Below are 23,435 nucleotides of genomic sequence, written 5' to 3'. Positions count from 1 at the left end.
ACTTTATACGGTGGCTCTATAATGGTTTAACATAAATCTTCATGACTTTGCTGCATTTTATGCCTGAAACTTAGCTTCCTTAGTAATGAGAACAAAGTTTAATAAGACCTGACAATAGATCCTACTTTACTGAAGACCACTATTGTTTGTGATGAAGACAAAGATACTGAAGTGTATAAGTCTATCATCTCCACATGGGCTGGGGAAGAAAAAAATGTCTTAAGAATAATTTAACATTATACCTCAAAGTTGAACATGATTTTTGGTGGAAGTCAAAGAACATCTATATCCCTCACTTCTTACCTCCCATCCCAAGGTGGCTTATCAATCAAATTACACAGAATAGACATTTCTCTCTCCTCTTATTTTCAAACATTATCCGTCCTCTGTCAAAGATTAAACTTGGTTCTTTAGTCAGTCCAGGGCAACACATCTATTTAAAGCATTAATAGACATCAGACTCCTCAGGGAAATTTAATGTGGCTAGATAGCATTAAAGGAACTTTCCAACAGAACATAAACAATACCATAATGAAAAATATTAAATCATATGTTTGCCACTGAGCCCATTATAGAGCCAATTTAAAATTATAATAAATTTGCATTTGGCACTTGCTAGTGATTGGCAAATTTATTCATGTGAAAAATAGAGAATATAGATTAAATGTCTTTGGATTTTCCTGTTATAGAAAACTAAAAAATAATTACTCCTGTGTCCTATATAAAGATCTACATACAAAACACACATTTTTAATGTATTCACTCTATTCTATTCAACTGACTTGAAAGATGTATTTTCATTGAGGAATGTTTTAAACACTTAATAATTAATGACAAGCAATGGAAAAATTAGTGATTTGACTTTAAATGCCTTTTTCCACTGAAAAACTGGCTAGCATTTTGTTCAAGCACATGATGTATGATATATGAAGGGGACTGGACAAAAACAGAAGCAGCAGGAGCCAGGGAGAATGATTCAAAATTGGCTAGTGTGAAAGCCAAAATGCACCCAGACTGTCTCCCCAGTAAAAAACAGGAGGCAATCTGGTCACCTTTGAAAGGACTGGCAACTACATCCTGCAACCAGTTGCTGGCATTAGTAGAGTTGGTTTTTAGATCTTTCCCTCCATTTCCTTACAGATCTCTTGATTTTTTCCCTAAAACAACCAGCAATAATCCTAGATACCGTGTCCCCTTTCTGAAATACAGTTTCTTTTGCTTGCAAAGAAGATACTATGAAAACTTTATTTACCAGTCACTTAGTGATGACACACTAATGGCTCCAGAAGTATGATGCAATTTGACATTTTCCATCAACAGTATTTTTACCTAGGAATTCTACCCACCAAGAACTTATCCTGATACATACTAGAATGTCTCTTTATTATTGCCCATTACATTAAAAATTAGAAACAACTTAAATGTTGAACAATAGGACTTTGGTATGCAGTCAACAGAAATGATATAGAAGAATGTTTACTGAAGTAAAGGATATCCAGAGTATATCATTCGTGATGAAGGTAGGATATCAAACAGTGTAAACATACACACACAGACACACACACACGCACAGATAATAAATAGTCCTATGCATCTATAATGTAACAGTTTATATCAAAGTTATATATATATGTATATATATTATATATATATACAATATATTATATTATAGAACGGATATCTTTGAAGGACCATATTCTGCCAACCACAATAATTAAATCTCTTCTATTGAATACAGCCTTGTAGGGACTTTAATCAAGATGTTCTCTCCTCCCTCGTCCAAGGGCTGTCACATAACCCAGGCAGCGCCAATTGTGGTTTATCTTATAAATTTATATCTGAGAAAAATGATCCAAATACTGAGGAAGTTTGAGAACATCCATTTCAGTGGTAGAACCTGAAAGAGACCATCATAGAGTTCCTGTTACGAGAGTCTCTAAAGCTACTGACTCTGTTGTGCATTAGTTTCCTTGCTTTTGTTTTTATTCTCCCTGTATTTCATCTTTCCAATGAATTCTGTTTTTTCTTAACTTAGGGACAATGTCCTTGGCTTACAACAATATAATCCCAGTGATACAAGAAATTACAGAACATAAGGGAGATGGGGGTGATTAGAAGTGCTTTCCAGGTGAATAAATATGATTTATTCTATATCATTGTGGTAAAATTGTCATAAATACCCTTGATAGTGGATGGAATTTCTTACTTTTCTGACAGCATGCCGGTGGAATCACAAAACTGCACTGCCATTCAGGGGATTAATCAGATGAATTAGGGGTAATGCGGTTATGTTTGTATTATTTCTATTTGTTTAAATAAACTCATTGCCCGAAGGCCTATGGGCATGTGGGCAAAATATTAATAAACACAGACTAACTTTTCACAGCAGTCTCTTAAAACCTCTCTGGTTTTCGAGATTCTCCACTGAGTATAAACAAAATTTTTAAAAAACTACAGAATACTAGGGTGCCTGGAGGGCTTGAAGTCCATGCAAAACAGATTTTCTTAAAAAATAATACTAAATGTCGGCTTTTTTTTTCTTACATGTGGTGTTTACTGAAGTAAACGATAACAAAATTTCCTTAAGTGCTACACTAAAGATTCAAAGAAAATAAATGGCTCAAAGGGTAATTTCATGATGAGTATGAAGAGAAGAAAGAAGAGGAAATAAAAGAAAAATAAAATCAAATGAAAGGTTCAGAAGACTTGGAGGGTTTTTCACCTCAGGATTTTCAATGACTGACAGTGTTTATACATATGTAACAGTAAGGCTGACCTCAGTCTGAGGATCTCGGCCCAGCTACCTCAGTGTTTTCAATCAGAGATGTTGCCCCTACCACATGTGGTAATTTGGCAATGTAAAGGGACATCTTTTGATTGTCATAACAGGATGCTACTAACGTCCAGTGTGTCAAGAGCTGGGATGCGGCTGTCAACCGCTGTAACTGAAGACCACCAGGAACACCCCTGTAGTTAAACAAGTTGTTTTCATGGTTTTTGCAACAAGAAAGAACACATACCATGGAGAATGGTGGTGTAGCTCAGTCGGATGGTGTTGGAAAGAACTGATGATAAGATTTGGGTCTTATCTTAGTTGAGTGATTTGGGGAAGATCTAAAAAAATAGGAATTTGCTCTAGATTGAATGCTGTCAAAAAGTGGGGACAATTCTATGACTTGGGTATGTCAATAAATTTTGTCTAGAAGGAAGTTATAAATGGCCTTACTTTGTCTTATTTTATCATGGCCTCAGAGTAATCTGGTTTGAGGTTGTTAGTCTGTGAGATTTTTTTTTTTTTTTGGTCTAATAAGAGAATAATAGGATCTAGCTTTGAGTGCTGAGAGTCTGTCACAAAAAACGATTATCCACACAATGAACTATTACCTCTCACACCTGTTGGGGTGACTATTATTTAAAAAAAAGAAAGAAAAGAAAAGAAAACAAAATAAGGTGTTGGTGAAGATGTGGAGGCATTGCCATGCTTGTACACTGTTAGTGGGAATGTACAATGGTACAACCACTATGGAAAACGGTTTGGATTTCATTTAATTGTTTTCTTCAAAAAAAATATAAATGGAAACACCATATGATCCAGCAGTGCCGCTTCTGGATATATATCCAAAATAATTGAAATCAAGATCTTGAGATACCTGCACTCCCATGGTGATCGCAGCTTTATTCACAATAGCCAAGATACAGAAACAACTTAAATGTCCTTCAGTGGATGAATCAATAAAGAAAATATGGCATACACATACAATGGAATATTATTCAGCCTTCAAAAATAGAAGAACATCTTGCCACATGTGACAAGTTGGATGAACCTGGAGGACTTTATGCTAAGTGAAATATGCCAGACATGGAAAGACAAATGCTGTGCTACATGATTGCATTTATACAAAGTATCTAAAATGGTCAAACTCACAGAAGCAGATGGTGAATGGTGGTTGTTTTGGGCTTGGTGGAAGGGAGGAATGGGGAGTTGCCATTCAGTGGGTATAACGTTTTTGTTATGCAAGAGGAATAAGTTCCAGAGATTTTCTGTAGAGCATCCTGTTTATAGTCAACAATACTGTATTGTGCACTTAAAATTTTTTAAGAGATTAGATCTCATGTTAAGTGTTCTTATCACAATAGTAAAAATACACAAAACAAAGGGCAGAAGGAAACTTTACAAGTGATGGATGTTTATTACCTTGATTGTGGTAATGGTTTCATGGTTGTAAACATTCCCTGAAGCGACAATGGTGCCCGGCACATCCCAGTTAGTATTCAGTGATGATTGTTGAATAAATGAATATTGATGAGTGAATGAAGGAATGAAGTTGTAGCTCCACCCCTGTGCCTGTGGAGCAATAGGGTAAGACTCTTAAACAACTAACTACTGTGGGAGAAAGAGCAGCATGCTGAGATTGTTTGTTCTTCAGTAAGAGAAAGTGACACTCTTCACACATAAGAGTGAAAGAAAAAGTAAAAGAGATAATGGAAAAGAGTTTCTCAATTCTATAAAGCAAAACAGAATCAAGAAAAATGTCAAGTGCTGATAGGAAGGGAAAGAAATCTGATGACAGACAAATGGGGGGAAAATAAAAAACAAAATCTCAGAGGTTTCATTGTTTTGTTTTTGTTTCTGTCTGTACGAAAAAGTTTATCTGGGACAGATAATCAGGAAGAGTGTTGCCCAGAGAGTCAAGATGGGAGCAAAAAGAAGCTAAAGGATGGAAAGATAGAAAATAGTTGAAGATACTTTACAAATCATTGCCTATTAACATCAGCAGGGGCTGATGTCATGAATTCTACATACTCAGAGATTGGTGCATAGTTTTGCAGAACACCTTACAATTAATTGGTAGAATGTTTTAATAGCAAAGAAAGGCTCCAAAAGAAAAGAGCACGTTTAGCCCTTGCCTTAAAAATAGGTGTTTTGAAAAGCGAGGACCCCACTAATTAGTTTGGTCAGCTTAGTGGTAACAATCAAGAAGATACTGAAAGAAATTATATTTTCAAAATTATATTGCAATCCCCTAGAAGGGAACAGAGTTCCGAGTAGCAAACAAGGTTTTGTCAAGAGTAAATCGTGCCAGACCAACTTAATTCCCTTCTATGATAGAGTGGCAGGCCATGAGATAAAGGGGAAGCAATAGATGTAATCTACCTCGATTTCACTGAGGTTTCTGATTCTCTCCACATAACATTCTCATCCATAGGCTAGAAAGATTGGTCTAAGTCATACTACTATTAGAAAGGAGCATAAACGCCAAAAGACTGCCCTAGAAGGATGGTTATCTGTGTCTTAGGATAGGAGAGTATTTTAAGGGATGGCAGGGTATTGTACATGTTACAGGAAGATCAATCAATAGCCTAGCAATGGGGACAGACAGGTTTCTTGTCTACCTCTATCATTAATCATTGTATCTTTGAGTAATTTCATTCCTCTTCCTCTCGGGCTCAGTTTTGCAGTTGTAAAATGGGTGGGTTTAGAGTAGATTTTTTTTTAGGGTCATTCTGGTTTTAAGCATGTATAATCCTTCAGCTAACATTACTTTAGAGATTTCCTCATGACCGGAGTAATACAGTTGGGGCTCTCATGTTGTTGGATGTTTTCCTTATTTGCAAACTCCGTTTAAGAAATAAATATTATACAGGAGAGGTTGCCCTTTTCCCCCCATTTGAGATAATTCATGTATATATATTCACTTGCATAGTAGTTAAATTGAATGGTTTTGAATGCCTAGTATGTGCATAATGAAAATCGAAGGATGAATTTGTTAAAAGCAACAACTCTCACCTTTTATGAATCATATACAATATCCATATCAAAATTTTCTGAAAAGGAAAAATTATAGAAGAGTATTAAAATGAAATTATTGCTAATAGGTTAAAAACAGGACTAATATAGAAACCTAAGTTTAGAAAAGTATACTTAGAGTCCTACAAATTAATTATGTCTGCTATCAAACTTATAGCAAAATGGGCGACTATACTGCAATAAATAAAAGCTCAAATGTATAAAATTTAGATTTCACTTTCATTGACTTAAAAGCTACTTGCTTATTAAAACTTTATTAGATTTTCTTTTTCATTAAATAGTTTATTCAGAAAGCTAACCATCCTTGGTCAACTTCAAACTATTCTTAATCCCTGAGAGCTGATGGATTTCTCATGACTTTAACTGGTTTATACAGAAGGATATCTTTAAAATTCTTATAAAAACATCCAGATGGAATAACATCCTAAGGTAGTAATATGCTTATTGTTCATTACTTCACTTTTTAAGTTGGCATTTCAGATTAATTAAGCATTTGATAAAGCTCATGTTTATGCAAGTGTTTACAAATTAGAAAAGCTGTTAGCAGCATTTAATTTGTTTGAATATATATATTTAATTTACTGCTTCTAATGGAAAGAGGCTTAAGAGAATTTAAGAGTCATGGCTTTATTGATAGACATTAGGCATATGCACAGCGTAATTATTATTGCTAATATTTTACATTTGCTGCGTGCCAACAGTTAGGAGCAGTAAAGAACCCCGTGTAATTCCATAGGCAGAAACGTGGGCCGTACATGCTGGGCATTTGCATCACTACACATACTTATCTCTTCGTGGGTTTCTTTTCCCCGCCCTCTGTACCACATGTATTTTCCTCTCACCACTTTCCTCACACTGGTGTTATAATAACAATGGAATGCTCCTCTGATCCTTTGGCTTGAGATTTGTCCAACCCCAAAAAAATTCTGGACCCAGCTCAGATCATGTCATGACAAGTATCATTTCAATCCTCAGCAAATGGCCAGTTGATCTCCAGGACTATGAGATTAAAATAAGTCATGTAAAACAAGGTATCATCCAGCTATCGTTTTGAAACCCGTGCGTGGGGTTTATGTTGATCGGGAGTCCCGCTGATCCATAGACGCACTGCTTCTGGCTATGGATCTATGGATCTATGGATCTATGACAAATGGTAACTTCATGTCTATTAATTTTGGAAACGATTTGATTTCAAGCCAAACAAAATCACTTCTCAGACATGATTTAAGCACCTACTTTGTGCCAGGTTCTGGGCTGAGGCGTGAGAAGGCAAAGATGAATGAGAAAATGGTTCTGCTCATCATTTCTCAATGGGGCTATTAGAGCAGACTTCTATCTAATTTCCATGACTCTGATCTTCCCAGACCTTTCCAGTTTATCCTCCACCCAGTCATTAAAAATGATCAATCTCGGCCAGGTGCAGTGGCTCACACCTGTAATCCCAGCACTTTGGGAGGCCGAGGTGGGCAGATCACAAGGTCAGGAGATCAAGACCATCCTGGCCAACGTGGTGAAACCCCGTCTCTACTAAAATACAAAAAATTAGCCGGGCATGGTGGTGCTCACCTGTAGTCCCAGCTACTTGAGAGGCTGAGGCAGGGGAATCACTTGAACCTGGGAGGCAGAGATTGCAGTGAACCAAGATTACGCCACTGCACTCCAGCCTGGGGACGGATTGAGACTCTGTCTCAAAAAAAAAAAAAAAAAGAAAACCATCTCAAAATTAAAGCTGGCTCTGTGGGACCTCACACTTAAACCTTCCATTGACTGCCCTGTTATCCAACAAGATAAAGTCTATGCTTCCAAACATAGCGTGGGAGGTCCTTCATGAACTGATCCCTCTCTGTCACTACTTGTCACGCTCTATGCTTATACTTTTTGCTCCAGTAATGCTGAAGTGCTTGTGGTTCCTCTATACACCGTTTCCTACCTTGCTTATTCTACTTCTGGCAAAAATTCTCTTTACCTGCTAACTTCTATTCTCCCTTCAAGACTCAATTCAAACCCTTCTATTTTCCTGATCCCCTTTTCCTCCAACAACCAAGCTGGATGAGGGCCAGCTGTGGGAAGGCATGTGTGATGCCGTCTGCTTAGCCCATAAGTGCATTCACAACATAGTTGTATAATTACCTGTTTATTGTTTCAACTCCCCCACTAGAAGAATGTTTTTGCTTCTGTTTTTAAATCAATGACTATGCATTTCATTTCAATAATACTAATTGGTTTTTGTTTAAAGTCCCACCTGCTTTTATTTCATCTTTGCATGAATTTTTAAAAACAATTTCTGTTTTATTTTGGGGACGTCATTTCTTCATTTATCTTTGAAATACCCTAAACATATTCAGTTTAAAGTTTGTGGGGTTTTGTTGTGTTGTTCTTGTTGTTTGTTTGTTTGCAGACTATTTAATCATTTCCATATTGGAGTGAGTTGATCACCTAATTGTCATTTTTTGATTTTTTTATATTGTTATTTTTCTGAATGAGTTTTGGAATTTGGGCTTTAAGTTTCTTGTTCAATGGAAACATCCCTTGAACCCTACAACATTCATCCCTCTAACAGGTCTCTTGAGCTCCCGGGTCCAAAACCAAGTCCTTACAGTCTTATAGCCGTAGCTTGGGATTCCTATTCCTGTGATGTTCACATCTAGTCATGAAACCAGTGGGCAGCCCGGCACAGACTTGGCTTGGGGACTGTGACTGTTCTTACCTTTTAAATTTCACTTTATATAAGCTGTAATTGCAGGCATCACATTTTGTTTCCCAGACAAAGAAGGGGTGCCCCAACCTGTAGCTTTAAAATAACTTTGAGCTGGGCATGGTGGCTCATGCCTGTAATCCCAGCACTTTGGGAGGCCAAGGCAAGTGGCTCACTTGAAGCCAGGAGTTTGAGACCAGCCTAGCCAACGTGGTGAAACCTGGTCTCTACTAAAAATACAAAAAAGTAGCTGGTGTGGTGGTGCGTGCCTGTAGTCCCACCTGTAGTCCCAGGGAGGCTGGGGCATTAGAATTGCTTGAACCAGGGAGGCGGAGGTTGCAGTAAGTAGAGATGGCACCAGGTCATTCCGTCCTGGGCAATAGGGCAAGACTCCATCTGAAAAAAAAAGAACTTTGGTTTAGTCTCCATGAGGTATGGGAAAATTTTCACCCCTAATACCTTCACTGTATGCATACTCATCACCTCTTCTTTTCTGTTCTGGGACCCAAGCCCAGCAGTTATGGGAGAGGTCAATCCCAGTTAGCCCTTTGAGGTGGTTTTTTGTTTGTTTGTTTTCCATTTTTAGCATTCAGATTGATTATCTTTGGGGACGTGGTTGCATCTTTTTACTTTTCTCTTTTTATATTTTATTTGGTAGTCTAATGGGTTTGATGAAAGGAGGCAGAGACAAGGAACAAACTAATACGTTCATCTGTCTTCTTCAGTTCCTCTGAGGACATAAGTAGGGGAATTGAGAAGTGGGGGCCGGAGGGGGTTGAAGGATTGGAATAAGTCAACTCAACAAATAAAAATGATAGCATACTATGTACAGGAAGCATTGTTAAAACCCAAGAGGATAAAAATGCTGATCTTAAGGGGTTAGAATAATGTGTACTAGTCTCCTTCATTCATAGAACAAATATTTACTGAGTGCCTAGTATATGACAGACATTTGTTAGATGCTGGGAATACAGTGGGGGACAGAACAGACAAGGTTCCTGAGTCCAACAACAGTTGGAGAAGATAGACTTGTAGGAGGCCCTAGAGGTGAGCAAGAGTATGGCACTTTGGATGTATGAAACCAATTCAACACAGCCAGTGCAGAAATAGCAAATCTCACGTCATCCAGCCACACTGCTGTGTGCAATTCCCTCCACAAAGAGATCCAGCAATGGAGAATGCATTAGCTCCTTAGACAAGGCAAGTCCGCCTTTGGCCATCAAAGTGTTCCCTAGTACTCTCAATGATTTCTAGGTACCTCCCATTTTTCATTCCCCTTCAGATCGTTTGGCATTACACAGCTAAAAAGGAATTTTTAAGAGCTGATAAACTTTTCCCTCCAAAGATCTCATGTCAAGCATCTCTAAACTGTTTGGAATCCAATTGAATAAATTATAGTATACATGACGATCTTTTTCCTCCCACCCTCTCATGAACTCTGAAAAAATATGTCTTACTCCCAAACTACTTAGCACTTTTGAAATGCCAACTGATTCTTCCTGGTTGTCCAAAAATGAGTACAGAATGGCAATTCCCCTAGGAAATTTTCTCCTCTGGGAGATGAAGCTATTAGCAAAGCAAGTCAAGGTCCTGTTAGACATTCTGCTGTTATCCAAATGAGACTTCCGGCAGATGTCTGGAGAGTTGAAATCCCCATCACTACTCTGTCTTTTCTCTGCACTGATTTCACAATCTGTGTCTAGTAACACACCACGCATTTGCTCCATGTGTCCCAGCGTACTCTCATAATGATAGCACTTCTGTGCTCTTCCTTTGTCCTAACGCATATGCTCTCCAGCATGTTCCTGCCCTCAGGTCTGGGCATTTCCATATGAATGTAGATCTTCATGACATTCACCCCTGCTCTGCCTCCTGTCTGAGCAGTCTGTTTCTTTAGGGGTGGGCATACCCTTCCTTTACAATGTTGTAACACCCTTCCCTTGAATTATAACACAAAGGTCTAGCCTTCAAAGCCCAAGTAATAGTTATAAAATCAGGTTAGTCTTGCTGACCTGTCTCTAATGCCCTGTTTCCATGGATTCTTTCTCAATTGCTTTCTAGTGAGAATTACCAGGAATTTGGTGTTAAACTTTCTGTGTCCTTGCTACTCTGGATGAGCAGTAGATAGAAATGCAGAATCTCAGGTCTCATCCCAGACCTACTGAATCAAAATCTCCTTAATAACAAGGTCTCCTAGGAGATTCATATGCACATCAAATTCACAGAGTGCTACTCTTGAGTGCCTGATCTCTCCAGTTTATCTAAACCTTCTTCTCACCTCTAGATGCCATACAATCTTTGGATGGGCTTCAGTTGACCTCTGCAAACTCACCTAAGGTAATCAGTCTGTGTCCAAATTTATCATTACAATGTAAGGAGACAATTGACTCATCTGGCATGTAAATGCTTGACTCTGTGTGCATTACGTCCTCTCTAAATGGCAGGCATGAAGGTACCACTTTCTTAACTTTGAGCGTATCTGGGCTCCAATATGTAAACCTCCAGGAGGAGGTATATCACATGCATTACTACCTGTTTTTAAATGATTAAATGGTATTCTTCAATTGTCTCATTGTTTTTTAATATTTATTATAAAATTAAACTTTATTCTAAGTTATATCAGTTGATGTGAATATCAATTGATGAATATGTCTGCAGTCAGAAAAACAAAGCAAAACAAAACAATTTTGTTAAATTCTGATTAGATACTGTTATCTGTCCCCCTAAAATCTCTTTGTTACAAAGAGAGATTGGAAGTACTAAAGAGGTGTTAAGGACATACAGCTCTGAACAGTTTTCTCTTTGAAAACTCTCTTTCTCCGAATGATTCAAAAGACGTTTTTGCATGTTATGTGTTTCAAATACTATAAACAACTAAAATTAATCTCGCACTCTGGCATTTAGAAAACACTGTGCTACCCAACTAAGACTAAGGCCTGCATTAAATTTCTAAAAGAGATAGAGTCAAAAGTCTGAGGGAAGTCTGTCTACTTTAATTAAGTGCATCCGAGAGAAATTTTTAGTAACATCTTAAAGATGATGCTTTTTAAATGTGGTTTCCATAAGTAGCAGTGGTCGTGGGTGGCAAAGAATTTGTGTCCTGGTATATTTCGCGACCATAAAATAGAGAGCTTCCTTATCAAGAATGAGAACTTATAGTTTCAAATCTGGTGTGAAATTTTCGTTTGTGCCAGGCACACATTTGGAAACAACCTCTCGATCCTGCTAAGATCTCAGTGTTTATACTGGTACATTTTCCACAGTAACAAGGAAGGTACAAGGGCAGAACAAACAACACCACAGCCTTGCAAAAGCTTTATAATAACATTGTATTGCTTTAAACCATCCAATCCATAGTAGACATGGTTCAAATGTACAGAAAAACTAAATGCAATACCATGAGGGAAAATGAAAAGTATTTTGCAGCCTAACTTCAGCATAAAGAGTTTGGGAGTATATATTTTGAGTGAAGAAAGTTTTACTTAGACCCTCTGGATTATTGTCTTTCTGGTATGACTACAATAATTTTCTTTTAAAAATTCAGAGACCAGGATTTCACTCAACAAAACATGTTTTATGCTAATTAAAAGTGGCCAAGAAGTCATGAATTCCCTATGATCTTTATGGAGAGAAATCAATACCTGTATCTATTTCTATAAAACTCCAGGATTTTACTGGTGGATATTAGAACCCAGAAAGGTAGGCTTTCATGTTGTGTTTCTTGTAATAATGAGCAATCTAGGGTCAAATAGAAGCCTCATGCAGAGTAGAGAATAAAAGAGTCACCATGAACAATTGAAAAATAAATGCAGAATCAGATATTTGTAATGCTGCTTAAAGCAAGGCTAATCTTTATTCAACAGTTTTTACTCCCATATAAGACTCCTATTGTGTTGTGTCTTAGCACTGGCTATATTACTGAGATTCTAAAACCTCAGTATTAATGCAAAGAATTATGGTTTTATAAGTCAGTGGGGGAACGCAGGTACGCATACAGACATACACACACATACCCCAGTAATTGCTATTTCTAGCAGCTTTTATTGTAACAGGAGTCCTTAAGGAATCTTGGTTTTACTGCATTTCAAAATCATTTGACGTGTATTGTTGAGAAGTAGTGGCTGGTACATATACTCTCTCTCTATAATAAATGACATGGATAGATTTAACCTGTTCTAAGATTTCTTACTATATAACCCTAGTGGATACCATTTAGATTGACCACAATCATAATCCTAGTTGTCATTACCAAAAACTCAAAAGTCTATCTAATCATATTAGACTTTGTGTCCAATGAAATTATAACATAATAGTCTATCAGCAGCACTGATGGTATCACAAAGGAATGAGTTTCATTGCCACAGACTCCTGAAGTGTTTTCAGCAGATTTTTCTGAGGAGTGGGAAGAGGCAAAATTCAATGAGTAAATGTGTTCCAGGAGAGCTTCCTATTTTATATTTATTTGAATATTAAGTTCAATGCTATAACTGCTATTCCTCCTTGAGTGATATTTTTTCCCTAACATGCCATGTTTCAATATAATAGTAATGGAATTATTTCATAATTCTGCTTGTGATCACTTAAACATTACCAATTGTCTGATTAAACTGATAGTTCTGAAGGAAGACGTGAAGGCATATGAAATGTGCACATCTAAGCAACATCAAAAACAGAGTGAAATGGTAAAAATTTCATACTGCTTTCAGAAAACTAAAAGAAACTCATAGAGAGTTTCATAATTTAAGGTTCTATTCTCTCCTAAGGAGTTGCCTTTATTTGCCATTGCTAATAAACTAGCAGTAACTCATATTAATCACAGAGGAAGGTAGGATCCAATATATATATTTTTTCTGATTGCTGTCCTAAGTTTATCCAACAGAGACTGTTGTTAGTACCTTAGTGCCTCAGAATTTATTCACAGTGCCGGGATGTGTTCCAAAGTCCTTTAGGAAAAACGGGCTTCAAAATGTACTTTCCCCATCCCTCTTGTTGAGAGTTCTTTTCTTGTGAGCCAGTAGGAAGTAGCATCAACAAATCTGTACTCTTTGATAATTGGAACATACAGGATCTCTGTGCATTCTGGTCCCTGCTGACTCAGGAGAAAGGAGATGACAGGAGACAGTGTCTTGGGCGGACCATTCCTGCTCAAGCCGCATGCTGAACACAGCTCCCGGGCAGCCATCATTTGTAGGCTCCCTTTTTGTTGGAAAGTAGGCCTTCACCTTTGGCAGGTGGCTCTATTATGCTAAGCAGCTCACAAATCTGGTGGAGAAGCACTTCATACTTTCTTTGAATACTTGTGTTCCACATTCATAGGTGGTGTTCAGAAAACCTGCATGAGAGCAGTAACCATGCTCTATTTAGAGGGAGTGGTATGTCCTAAAAAGCTCGCATGGGTAGGCCATGCGTGGCCCCTAAAGCTATCTGCCACAGTTGTAACAAAACACACCAGCAGTCATAATAATAAAATGCTTCGAGGATTTCTCGCCCAGCTTCCTAATTATGAAACATATATTTCACAACCATTTGAAGTCTTTTTCTGAAGAATCGTTATTTCTCTCAGCATGAAGGCATGCAATGTAGGTAGTTTACATAGTCATGGGAGGTAAGGTTTTAGTTTTATTTTTCAAGTTAGATATCACTCAGGTCTTGCTCTAGCAGCAGGCATTGGCTGAAGATATAATAAAAGGACTGAACCAAAATACCCTGCCTGAAATACCTCTTCTTATCAGCATCTAAAAATCTACAATGAGAGATTTTCTTTCAATATTGGAAGGCATTTACACCCTCAGGATTGATTTATTAAAAAGGTGCCAGAAATGAGTAAACAAAATTTTTCCATAGCTTAGCTCACAAAAACATATACTGAGCACTTTTTAGGTACTAGACACTCCGCCAGCCCTGGAATGTCAAGGTTGGAGGCGGACATCTCTTAGAAGGACGTGACAGGAAGTTTATGCTGAATCTTGCAACTAAGTTGGGAACAGGTCCATGCTTGGAAAGAAGAGAGCAGAGAAAAAAGTTTACTTCCTTCACAATTTCAACAAGATGTAGACTCGGTTACACATGGTTAAGCTGTGCACTTGAGATCCACTTGGCAAAATATGTCATTTGATTCCTAGTACACTTTGTGTACATTCAGCAGTAAGTTTAAGCATGTAAAGTACAAGCGAATAAGAAATTCCCACTCTTGGAATTATATAGCAGTTATTTAATGTTTAGAGGGCTGATGGGAATATATAAAATAGCTAATGTTTAAGGATGACCTCACTATCAAGCCATACTGCCAGATACCATAAACAGCTATAAATTGTGAGAGCAGCAAGGATACACAGTGACCCTGTGTTCAACTAAGCACAGCATTCACTATAGTAGTTAACCTTTGACTGTAGTAGTAAATTAATGCAGATCTCCAAAAAACACTCCTATGCAGAAGTCACTGTGAAAACACTGCTGCATAATAATAAAATTCTGACAGTAACTTGACCTCCAAAGCTTCTGGCTGGGGGAGGTATCATGTAATGTTGGGCTAGGGAAGAGCATGTGTTCATTAAGAAGGTTGCCGAACACTGGATATCTTCTACTTTGTGATTTTTCTGCCACAGCCAAAGAACGGCAACTTGTGTTATAAAGACAACAATGTCAGGTGTTCCAACCTATTTTAGTAACACCCCTTTATTACTGAAAGTGCCTCTGGTAAATGCCCAAATTGCCTATTTGCACTAAATAAAATGTCACTTTGTGAATAAATTAGGCATTTTATGCTACCTTCTGTACGTCTAATGACATCCGTTGTAATATAATGTTTGCTTGTCTCTAGAGGCTGGCTCTTGAAATCAGCTTGCACCTGTGGCTTTTGGGAGATATTAAGTAGAGCTTTTTTGCACTCAATTCTCCTGGTAGAATGTCACTGATATTCAAGGAAAGACTTGAAAAATATTACCAGGGTGTTTCTCAGTATGCCTCTGGGGCTTGAAGTTTTGAATGTACGTGGACCTTTTGACATGTTGCGGTCCTTGTCCATTGGGAATTACGGGTAGCTTGTCATTCATACTCTTTACCTTGATTCAGCCCGTGAACAACTGGAATCAGATTAATTTTGTGTGCTTGGCATACATGTGACTAACTCAATCAGTTTTTTTTCCCAGAGTGGTCTGCCTTGGCATTTATCTCTTGTTGCTTCTACCCTTGAAACAACTCAAGTTCCAGTTTCTTTTTTAATACACTTTAATTTCAAACAAAAACTGTAAGTTTCAGCATGACTACTAGACCAGGGGGATGCATCAGGAATGTACATAGATCCAAATAAGCCCTCAAAGTTGCAAGCTTACTCAAATCTCATGTCGTGTGTTGATCGTTTCTCCGGTGACTTTCTTGCCCCTATACATACCAAAAATCAAAGTTTTGAACTAATTTCTTGAAAGCAAATCTCTTGAAAGAATTTTCCAGGTAAGACTTATACACAAAAGTATAAGGGATAAAGTGTTTGCATTTAGCATTTCTTTTCTTTCTCTTTTGTTGGATTTGACAAGTACTGGTAAAAGTAAGGACATAGGTGAATGATATCCTAATGACTCCTCTCATCTAAGAGAGAGATAAATTATAAAAATGGTGTGTTTTTCCCACATGTTCTCACTCATAGGTGGGAATTGAACAATGAGAACACGTGGACATAGGAAGGGGAACATCACACTCCGGGGACTGTTGCGGGGTGGGGCGAGGGGGGAGGGACAGCATTAGGAGATATACCAAATGCTAAATGACGAGTTAATGGGTGCAGCACACCAACATGGCACGTGGATACATATGTAACACACCTGCACATTGTGCACATGTGCCCTAAAACTTAAAGTATAGTAATAATAAAATTTTTAAAAAGTGTGTTTTTCTCCTTCACATTCAACTTCTAAAAAGATATAAATAATAATAATTACTAATATAAATTGTTTAACACATGCCAGTAATTATTCAAGGCATTTTACATATATTACCTCTGAGTACTTACGATAATGCAATAATAGGTAATATTATTTTGTGATTTTACAAAAAAAGGAAAAACTGGTACTGCAACAAGCCAAATCAAATTTGGGACTTGTCCTCTTATAAAGTCCTATTTTTTGTGTTAGAAATACTCCTTTATATTGGGGGAGTTGTACAGGGTTTTTTAAATTAGCATAAGCTGCAGAATCAGACTTCTAGTTTGAATACTCTCTTTGCCATTGGCTCTTTAGTTTATTTTACGTATTAGTCAGGATTTTTTTTCTGTTGCCAGTGAGAGAAAAACACAGGCTGAAATACAATAGATATCCTATACATTCTATATATGAACAAAAATGTATTCCTCATATAACTAAAAATTTCAGAGTAATCCAAGTTTGAAGCATGGTTAGCGTCAAGATTTAGATAAGTCATCTGTCAATTTAGATAAGCCTCTGTCAACACCTCAACTCTCTTTTCCTCCCATTGCCAGGCTGTATTTCGTTCCATGATAGAGCCCCACAGTTTAAATCCTAAATGCTCCCAGTTTCAAGCTCAGTAGAAGAGAGAGCTCTCTTGGCCCAACAGTTTGAACAAAAGTCTTAAACCTGATAGATGCATTCCCTGGGGCAATAACTGAAACCAGAGGAATGGCATGCATTGATTGGACAGCACACATCTGTGTCGCATGCTCTTTCCCACAGCTGCAACTTAAGCCCCTAGAATAAGAATGGATGACGGGCAGTTGGCCCGTGGAAAACTGGGATGCTCTTAATTGTGGGGTGAGGAAGGGGGTAGGATGAGAATGAGGGAGTTGATTCCAAGCATCAGAAACAGCAGATGTCAAGTTCCTTTTGGGAGAGTCTCTTTGTGTCTCTGAACATCACTCCTCATCTGTGAAATGTGGGAATAATCACTACGGCCTGGAGTTGTGAGAAATCAATGAACTAATGTTTGTAAAGTACAAGATGCAGTGTCTGATTAATTGGGGTCTCTCCCTGTTTCCCTTCACCTTTTCTCTTCTTCCTTTGTCTGCTTGTATCTTTCAGTTTTTATGTTTGCTTATTTCTGCTTTTGTCATCTTCTTTTATCATCATCATGATCATTATCCTCACCAGCATTATCATATACATAAAGTATTTGTCATTGGTTCTGGCCCATGGTAAGAACTAAATAAATCGTAGTGATGCATTTCTTCTTCCTGTAGAAGATGACCTCCCCTAGAAGGAATTCAGAAGCGTAAACCTGAGTTTAGCTCAGTTTATGATTCCTGGAAAACAAACTCCTTGAAAGATGCATCCTGGTTCACAGCTGAATATCAATTTTAACCTTATTCTCAGATTGCCTAACCCATCCTGCACACATTAGTCTGAATTGGGGGATAATATGTTCTATGAAATCCAAGTTCTGATGTTAATGATTTTTTCTTTCTTCTGACGTGTCTCCCCATCCCCCCACTTTTTTTTGAGGAAGAACCAGATAAAAATGTTTCATTGTCCCTTACAAATTGTCTCCTAGGAAAAAGATGTAACCCTAATCTAGCACACACATCTATCTTAAGCTTTCCTCACACATTACCATGAAAATTATACATTTCGTGATTTATAACAAAATTACCAAAGATAATCTTCTCCCCTGTCTTTATCTCTGATTGGATATCTCATATAAGCCATACTTTATTACCAATTCCCAAATGAGGTGATTGGATTATACATGCTAAAATTCACAACTTCTTCATCACTGCAAAGTAGCAACCTGATTAGTAAAAATATACTTAATCGTTAAACCCAGTCATCATGTTTCCTAAACATTAAAGCTCAGCATATAGTTCAGTTCAGATTGGTAAGGATACAGTGAACACCTACTTAACTTACCTTAATTTCAAAATAAAATCCCAGGATAAGGATTGACTAGTCCAGGCTGGGTGCTGTGGCTCATGCCTATAATCCCAGCACTTTGGGAGGCTGAGGTGGGCGGATCATTTGAGGTCAGGAGTTCAAGACCAGCCTGGCCAACATGGTGAAAGCCCGTTTCTACTAAAAATACAAAAATTAGCCAGGCGTAGTGGTGCACACCTGTAATCCCAGCTACTTGGGAGGCTGAGGCAGGGGAATCGCTTGAACCCAGGAGGCAGAGGTTGCAGTGAGCCAAGATCACACCACTGCACTCCAGTCTGGGAGACAGAGCAAGACTCCATCCCAAAAAAAAAAAAAAAAAAAAGGATTGACTAGTCCGGATGGATCAGTTGCTTGTTCCAGGACACATGACTACAGTCCCAGAGGGGTGGAAAAGGTGCCACTACATTAACTCACTCTTCCCATGGTAGTCATGGGGATGGGTTGAAAGCACAGTTCCAAAAACACTCTGGGACTGGACAGAAAACATTTTTCTTTACCTACTCCCAATACAAACCTCTCAGAACAGCTAAACCATAATTTCACTGTGCTTTCAAAATACCATTTGCATTTTCATTTAGAGTGATTTTTCAGAGATTGAATAATCATCTAAAGTTACATCAGAGTAAACTTTTTAAAATCTTGGGTGAAAGGTTCAATTTTGAGATTTTATGAATTGTAAGTGGTTGTGAGGTTTTTGGGTTTTTGTGGGTTTTGTTTAGTTGTGTTTTGTTTTATTGGGGGGATAGAGTCTTGAACAAAACGTAACCACCTTCTATATGTCTAACACCTCATCCTTGCTTTCACGATTAGTTTAACTGTTTTTCCTCAACTGTTTCTAGCTAGTAATTTAGAACATGAGTTTTGCATTGCCTTTTTTTTATGGTTTGAATATTTGTATCCTACCCTCTAAATTGGATTATAAATCTAGGGAAAAAGAACTCGTTCCATTTTTCTTTCCATCCAAGGTGTTAAGCCCAGAATCTTGTGTAAAGATTTTTCTCGAGCTACAGCAATTGTTGCAAATAGTAATAGTTACCACGTGTTGAGCTTCAACTGCATGTCATACACCAAGATGAGCTTTTATAGTCACTGTTATATATAATCTTCAAGAATCACTAGTGAGCCAATTATTATTATCCCCATTTTAAGGATAGGGAAACTGAGGCTTAGAGAGATGAAGGTCTTGTCCAAGGTGGCAGATAGAACTCTAGGCTCTATTTTACTTTTTTAATCTCCAAAGACTGATTATAAGTCCGTAGGAAATCTCAAAGCCTTTGAATATATTTCTTTACAATGGGAAAACAATACATTTGCAACATATTTCTGCATTGAGGGGTTTGAGATTTTTATATTAGAATATCTTTTCAGGCCCATGCTGAATCCCTCAAAGCCAGGACCTTTCTATGAACTTTTTAAATAGTCTCAGCACATCAGTATTACTGCACCTACCTAGTCGTCTATTGGATATCTGCTAGATTGCGAACAAATAATGGGTAAATATTATGTTGTATTTATGTTTTTTTCCTCAATATCTGATATAGTACCTGACGTATCCTAGCAGTGACTGAATAGATGATATTTGCATGCATAAATAAAAGAATCAATTCATCTATCATTAAATTTATCAGTGAATAAATGTATCAATAAATTACATGAATCGATTTATCATTATAAATATCAGTGAATAAAGAAGAGATTGATTGGATGATGCTACAGAAATTTGCCTACAGAACACTGTCTAATCAGACCTGAGTTAAAAAACTGCAAAATGGTGCCTTTCCTAGAATCTCAGCACCTTGGGTCTTTGTAGAATGCTGTGCAAAATGCTCCCTAGGGTTGATTGACTATACATTGCTGCCACCACAATGCCAAAGTTTATTGAACTACGTTTGTCAATACCTAATTTTTTATTCTATCTAAAATATGGACTAATATGAATTAATATGAATTCATGCACCTGTACGCTGAGTTTCGCTATTAGCAATGAACAATTTCATGTGAGATAAACAAATGTGAATTTTAAAATAAGCAACAGATGATCCAGCAGTGAAGCATGCCCACCACTTCTAAAGCTGGGGTCAAACCAACATCTTCTGAACATTGATTTAGCAGGTTGAACTCAGCCAGAGTTGTCGGAGATTACACATGTACCTTTCGTCAACAAGCATATGGAAGTGCATGTGTTGCCAGCAGCCTGGACCATGTAATAAAGGAAGATCATATAACATGTAGAGAGCCCTCGAGGCTGCTAATATACCCATATCTGCAGTACAGACAAGGAAAGATCCACTGTAGTCTTTTTCTACTTTTTGATTTCCCCCAAATATTTGTAAGTTATTATTTACTCCAACCATAAAAAATGTGAAATGTATTAACTGAACATATCATTATCCCTTTAGTGAATGCTTGATCTCAAAGCCTTGTTCTTCTCAGCAAAGGTAATTTTAGTGTATCTGAAAAAAACATAGAGTAAGTCACTTCACTCACCCTATCTTACCAGATGGAAGATGCATTTATTTTTATTTGTGTGTTTGTTTTCCTTTTGTTTCATATGAAGTTTCCATAGCGTAACCTAAAACCTGAAATCTTTTAGATTGTTCAAAAATTGTTTGAATAATTATGAGTTAGTAAATTTGGCCCAGTGTTCTCATCCATAAAATAAAGATGCTATTAGACTATTCTCACCATTGTATAGGTGTGTATGTATATATAAATATGTATATATATTTATAAAATAGTTATTGTCCAATTATGCATGATGTAAAATTTATGCATACCATAATGTATCTCTACATATTTGACCTCCAACTAGATAGAATAAAATTAAATGATACTGAAAAACAGTACAATATAAATGAGCAATATATATTAACGTATTTTTATTATTAGATGATAAAATATATATTTGTCCTCATTACTCGGCCTAGGATGACATGTATTAATTAACAAATAAGTACAATATGAACCTGATGTTTCTTGCTTCCTGTTCCTCCTTCTCTCTTCCTCTCTCTCTCTTTCTCTCTCTCTTTCTCAGCTTGCTTGTATAAGGTTGGTTGGTATCTGGTTCCAACCTAAAGAAAAGTATTTACAAATCAATATCTTAATGAAATAAAAAATGTTTGAACACATAACCACAAAGTAGTATGGGGGAAAAAACCTATTGGATAAACTTGTATGCCTTTATTGCTATCATCTTATAATCACGGCCAGACCTTCATTAGGGAATTAGCTAAATGCTCATTTGGCACTGAATTCCTGTCTGATGAGTCTAGCAGGAAGACATTCAGGATGTTGTGATTTCTATCCTCTTGCAGATAGACATACTTACTGTCCTTGTAATTGGTTTATCCCAACAGATAGTCTCCTCAGAGATCATGCAGTCACGGAAAATATCACCCAATTTCCTCCCAAGAATTGTTGGAAGGTTTAATCAAGAGATGTTTGTGATGTGCGTTGAGGAGGGAAAGACTCTCCAGTGACAAAGAGAAATGATTATTACTGGAATTAGACTCTACAAAAATTTCTAATCATTACTCAAATGAGATAAGGTGATGATAGAAAAACCCTAGGCAAATTTTTAAAGTGTAAAATTTGACCAATATTTCCCAATATATTTTGCCTTTAATTGGAGAACAATTGTTTTCCCTTTCTTTTAATGTTAGTTCCCACTAAGGGTCTAATATTTTAGAAGAATTTTGACAACTAAAAGAGAGAACATTAAAATTAAGGGTTGTGACTTCATTCATTCTATGCTTCTGCGGTTCTAAATTGCTTCTAATTTCCTTCTTTACACATGCAGTGTGGGAATGGTTGTTTTTCACAGACCTTGCTTTTCCACTAATTAGTTGCCAGAATTAAGATCGCAATTAATCAACTGAAATAGTTTAAGAAAATGTGTCATGTATCAGAAAAATAATTGAAATGCATAATTTGAAGACAAATGTTGACCCTGTCTGGTATATTGTAATAGTTTGGATCTTTGTTGCTAGTGACCAAGATCTGATTCATAGGAACATAAGCAAAAGTATAGGTTTGTTATTAGGATACTTAGGTTGCAAGAATATGGCTAGAGGTGAAGTACTGAAACAACAAACTCAAACATATTTAGGACTTCTTTTCATGTCCTACCTCATTTCTCCAGTGGTCAGGGTCAATATGTGCTTTCTCTCTGTAAAAGTATTTTCTTTTTTTTGTTTGTTTTTTGTTTTTGTTTTCTTGGAGACGGAGTCTCGCTCTGTCACCCAGGCTTGAGTGCAGTGGCGCGATCTCGGCTCACTGCAAGCTCCGCCTCCCGGGTTCACGCCATTCTCCTGCCTCAGCCTCTCCGAGTAGCTGGGACTACAGGCGCCCGCCACCACGCCCAGCTAATTTTTTGTATTTTTAGTAGAGACGGGGTTTCACCGTGGTCTCGATCTCCTGACCTCGTGATCCACCCACCTCGGCCTCCCAAAGTGCTGGGATTACAAGCTTGAGCCACTGTGCCCGGCCTTGTAAAAGTATTTTCTATGATTCACTGGTCCTAGTGGAAGGAAATCATATTGCCAATAATATCTAAGAATTACATGGCATATCCTAGGCTTTCAAAAAGAGATTGACAAGCTTTCTCTGTCTTGATTCTGTGATTGAATTCCTAAGGAGGGAATCATCACTCCAGCTCAGGTTAGGTGACCACATTGAATGGTAAACTGTAATTAGAAGATGGGCTACAATTGTAACCAGCCCAACAGTTCCCAAAACAACCGTATGAATGGAAGGAAGATCAAAGGACAATCTCCAGTACAAAAGTGCTCCTCAGCCAGGCGCGTTGGTTCACGCCTGTAATCCCAGCACTTTGGGAGGCCAACGCAGGTGGATCACAAGGTCAGGAGATCGAGACCATCCTGGCTAACACGGTGAAACCCTGTCTCTACTAAAAATACAAAAAAAAATTAGCCAGGTGTGGTGGCGGGCACCTATAATCCCAGCTACTCGGGAGGCTGAGGCAGCAGAGTGGCATGAACCCGGGAGGTGCAGTTTGCAGTGAGCCAAGATCACACCACTGCACTCTAGCCTGGGC

The sequence above is a fragment of the Symphalangus syndactylus genome, chromosome 7, assembly GCF_028878055.3.
Source record: "Symphalangus syndactylus isolate Jambi chromosome 7, NHGRI_mSymSyn1-v2.1_pri, whole genome shotgun sequence".
NCBI lineage: Eukaryota > Metazoa > Chordata > Mammalia > Primates > Hylobatidae > Symphalangus > Symphalangus syndactylus.
Note: the sequence above shows the minus strand (reverse complement) of the source record.